General features: G+C 41.0%; 2 non-coding genes across 2 annotated transcripts; both read right to left on the bottom strand.

Annotated features, from left to right (window-relative positions):
* Positions 1 to 371: 371 nt before the first annotated feature.
* Positions 372 to 444, bottom strand: TRNAV-CAC (transfer RNA valine (anticodon CAC)). Its single transcript has one exon. It is a non-coding gene; the product is annotated as a tRNA-Val (tRNA).
* A 2,106-nt stretch (positions 445 to 2,550) lies between these two features.
* TRNAM-CAU (transfer RNA methionine (anticodon CAU)) lies at positions 2,551 to 2,622 on the bottom strand. Its single transcript has one exon. It is a non-coding gene; the product is annotated as a tRNA-Met (tRNA).
* Between the last annotated feature and the right edge of the window lie 2,472 nt (positions 2,623 to 5,094).

Below are 5,094 nucleotides of genomic sequence, written 5' to 3' on the forward strand. Positions count from 1 at the left end.
CATACTTATATGACCCTCAATATTAATAATTAGTATAATGTAGTATTAACATATTACAAAATGATATAAGTTTTATGATTTAATAAATATTGTCAATATACTTTGTTATTAATTTTAGCTCTTTGAAGGGTAGGGAAGGGAACTATCAGGGGGAAAGCGCCAAGCCATTACAACTATATAGCACTTCGAAGGGGTCAGGATAAGGATTTGGGATGGGACGGAGGGAAGGAATGGTGCCCAACCACTTGGACGGTCGGGATTGAACGCCGACCTGCAAGAAGCGAGACCGTCACTCTACCGTCCGACCCAAGTGGTTGGACACTTTGAGTTTATTTCAATGGGTTATGAAAACAAACATTTAAAAAGTCAAATGTTTCCGCCCGGGATCGAACCGGGGACCTTGCGCGTGTGAGGCGCACGTGATAACCACTACACTACGGAAACCTGAAATATAGTGACCTGTTATTATATGGACCAAATCCGGTTAATTGCTACCGAAGATGCACATAGTTTTTCTTCAGCGATATAATATGTGTGTGTACGGGGTGTGTGACGTCACGATAACATGAGAGGTTTAGTTTAATTTAGTTCACTTATTATGCACCCCATACCCATCTTGTGGGAGTTAGTGGAAGGGGTTACAGAGGCATATAATGGGCTCAGGGACTGAACCCCACAATTCACTTAGCTAAGCAAGTTTCAGTCTTGAAAAGCTAGTTACAAAATTCAGTATAAGTCGTCACATCAACAATGGGTTCATGATTGACCACAAGTACGGTTTCTAAATTAAGCAACTGACATATGTGGAGAGCTAGTGTCACAATTGATGTTTGTCCTGCACACCGCCAAATCGAACGGGAGGAAGCAGGAGGAAATGATTTTAGGGCTTCAGAGAGCAGGAGCCAGTGGTAAAAAGCAGTAGAAAGTATTTGTAAGGTATGTGCTTCATGAGGAAACAGGAAGTGGTGTTATTAGGGCTTCAGAGAGCAGGAGGGAATATTTTTAAGGCTTCAGAGAGCGGGAGGAAGTGGGAGGTAGCAGAAGGAAGTATTAATAAAGATGCCCTAAACATACCCTAAACTCCCTTAACATGCTAAACATAATCTCACTCCACAAATTCTCTTGTGTCAACTACATTTACAAAACCCTGTTCTTAAATGCAAACCATGCTCTGAAACTCTTCCTGGACAGATGTAATAGGACCCATTATCACCACACCAGAAATAAATATCTCTTTGATATCCCCAGAGTCAAACTTAATTTGTGTAAACACTTTATGCAAATAAAGGGACCTAGTCTATGGAACTCACTCCCTACTGAATTGAAAAGCTGTCCTACTTTTGCATCATTCAAAAACAATACTAAAAAGTACCTAATTTCATCTTCATAGTTTTTTACCTTTTGCTTTAAAACTGAACTGTATCTATTGCTACCCAATCTTTATGTACCCAATCTGAACATCTTTATCATTGCGATCATTGCTGTCTTCTTATATGTGCTGTCAATCTGCTGTAGGGTATCTATTAATCTTGTTAAAATTACCAATCAAGCTGTCAATGTAATCAACCAGAGCTTTAATATACCTATGTGCTTTAATATACTTACTATTCTCTCTCATCTCATTTTTTTTCTTGCAATGTATTTGTTATCATTTTATTAATTCTGATAGAATTTACCTACTTAAAATTATCTGTTAGATTAAGGACCTGCCCGAAACGCTGCGCGTACTAGTGGCTTTACAAGAGTGCAATTACTGTACTATGTTATGTATTCTCACAAACCCAATGTACCTTCTTGTATATAAATAAATAAATAAATAAATAAATAAATAATAGGGTTTCAGAGAGCGGGAACGAGTTGGAGGAAGGAAATATTAATTGGGTTTCAGAGATCGGGAGCGAGCAGGAGGAAGTATTTTTATGGGTTCAGAGAGTGGAGCCTCCGTAACACAGTTGGTTAGCGTACAAATGTTTCTCGCTGTAGGGCTCTCACCATGTCAGTTGCTTAATTTAGAAACTGTACTTGTGGGCGGTCTCGAGCCCATTGTTGATGCGATGATGTGCATTGAATTTTGTAACTCTCTCAGCAAGATTAACTTGCTCAGGTAAATGTATTGTGGGGTTCAGTCCCTGAGCCCATTATGTGCCTCTGTAACTCTTCCCACTACCGCCCACAGGACGGGTATGGGGTGCATATTAAATGAACTAAACTATAAACTAGGGTTATCCCATGGAATTGTCTAACTAGCGAAGTCGTTAAATACCAAGATATTACCTCAGTTCAATATCCAAAGAGAAACATTCCTCATGAACCATAGGGGGAGTGGGGGGATCATTGACAAGCCGATGACTTCCACTATCCGTCGAGGACACTAGTGACAGGTAAATTCAGGTACAAATCTCCCACATTCGTTATTGTGCCTTTATTTGTTAACATATAGCTAGCTCAACCTGTAATTTGTAATTACTTATATTGAAGGGGGTAGCAAGACACTGCTATGTACCTACATTTGTAATGAAGAAACATTATTAATACATTAAAACAATTTCGTAGCAGAGCGTAGTTTCGATCTACGGACCTCTGGGTTATGGGCCCAGCACGCTTCCACTGCGCCACTCTGCTGCTCATATTATTAGGATAATACATTTTATACATCTTTTATAATATTATAATTGGTAATATTTTCTTCATAAATAAAAGTCTCAGTGTTTCTGCGCAGTAACGCACCAGTACGTACTGATCTTGCGCATGTGATGCGCACATCATGGCTACTGAGCACAGCCAGTTGCGTATGACATACATCATAGCATGGGTATGTGATCACTGCTGCACACGATGGGTATGGGTTCACTACCACTCATGAACAGGACAAGTATTGGAGGCACTAACGCTCACAGGATAGGTATACATGGGGTCTACAGGATAAGTATGGGATCCACTCAGCCCTGGAGGCTGATCTGTCGTGTTTGTTGAGGTCTATAGCAACTCTTCTTGCATGTAAACATTCCAAGCATAAGAATTATATTTAGCGTCTGGACCGTGATTCATCAGTCAGTTACGCAAGTACTTACGAACATGTTATCTCAATCTTTGGCGACTTTACACATATTAAACAGTTGATGAGCTCTGAAAGACTGGGAGGCAGTTTATAATTATATATTATTTTCTAAATTGTTGTGTTATGCCGCCAAAACTCGGTATGTAGATGTTCAACCCGTCCTCCTAATAGAACGGCGCCTTTTGACGAATACTCTTCCCGAGACCAACAATTGTCGTACTAAAAAATACAATACAATACAATACAATTTTATTTAGGTAAGGTACATACATACAATAAATATTTACAAGGATTGTTTGACTTATAGGTAGAGCTAGTACATACAATGCCTAAAGCCACTATTACGCAAAGCGTTTCGGGCATGATAAACTTAAATGACAAGCTTAATACTAATTGAGCATAATGAGTAGAATGAAAACAAGAAATGAAAACATAGATGAAAAAGCAGCACAAATACAATGGTGGTAGCGGCTCGTGAAACTGCAGCCCATCCTCTTGTGTTGGTAGTACTTATAGTAACGATGAGGACCAAAGTAAATATATCGACGTATAACGCAATTACAAAGTAGAAATCTGAACTATTTAATTTAGACAAACCGGAAAAAGATTTTATATTTATGTTGCAAAGACAACCTTAACTAACTGAACCTTCCTAGGCCTAATACACGCAATCTGAGGCCTAATATCATACATATGTGTGCTATACTAGACGTAGGAATATATGTTTTTTTAGCTTTATTTTTCCAGACTATAAAGTAATTAGTACTATATACTTCACTTCCGACTATAAAGAGTCTATAATTAAGACTATAATTAAGACTTCAGACTATAAAGTGATCAGTAAGTACTATTATGTAATGACTTAGTACGTCAACGTTTGTACTATGGAGCATATACAACAACTACTGTGTAAACAGGAGGATGGGTCGCGACGTTGACATACTGTGCCGTTCTCTGTTGTGTTAGGATAAGGTCACTTACGCGCGAGAGTTTGTTGACGTTGGGAGACTTGAGGAGGACGGGCTGGATCACGGGGCCAAGTGTGACATCGCTGTCAAGTGAGTTATGTCGGTCTTGTCTGAGGTCAACCCCTAGAGTTGGCCTAAATAATCGCCCCCGGGTGGGCTCGAACCACCAACCTTTCGGTTAACAGCCGAACGCGCTAACCAATTGTGCCACGGAGGATCGAGGAACGTATTAAACAAATTTGTAATAAGGAGGAACTACTTAGATATCGAAGTGTGATAATTATCTGAGATCTTTTCCTGATGATGATAATTCCTATAGTGTCCTAATGCCTAAAGTAACCTTGTGTCTAGCGGTCACGACGGAGACGGGAAGCCGGCAGCTTGTCAGTGGTTCCCCCATTTTTCCTAAGTTTCCTCCTTTATTTCCCCAATTTTCCTCCTTTCCCCCCACAAAAAAGAGTAACAACAACAAAAAAGACTCTGGGGTTGGAGTCCCTGTGCCTTCTTGTACCAACTTCGAGGTTAACTCCGGAGCTGGAGCCCCCTGGGGGCAGTTCCTTGTTGCCTTCAACCTCGTCCTGACAGTTCCTGCGACGGCGCTGGAACCTGTCTTATTGGCGTTTGCCTTTCCAATTGAGACGTTCTGTGCTGTGGAGAGGGGGACCTGCTGCATGGGTGACAGCTTCTCCCCCGTATCAACCTACCCGGGCTTTGCGCCCTGGAGAGGCCACTCCAGACCGACAACCAGAGCGCAACTCCATAGTCTCCTGACACTGATGGACGCCTACTTACTTACCTACGCCTACTACTGGTGGACTTGGATGGTCCACCAGTTTTTACATTCTTGTAAAGCCACTAGCACGCATAGCGTTTCGGGCAGGTCCTTTATTCTAATACAGTTAGGTCCTAAGATTAATATTAATCTTAATTAAAACCCCGGAATACGACCCGTCAGATCGTTTCACTGCTGGGTGAAGAGAGGTGTACAGTTAAGGATTGGAACCTAGTCAATCCTCCCCGGCCAGGATACGAACTCAGACTATACTGTTCGCGAAGTGCTGGGGCTAG

Source organism: Procambarus clarkii, chromosome 71 (genome assembly GCF_040958095.1).
Source record: "Procambarus clarkii isolate CNS0578487 chromosome 71, FALCON_Pclarkii_2.0, whole genome shotgun sequence".
NCBI classification, from domain to species: domain Eukaryota; kingdom Metazoa; phylum Arthropoda; class Malacostraca; order Decapoda; family Cambaridae; genus Procambarus; species Procambarus clarkii.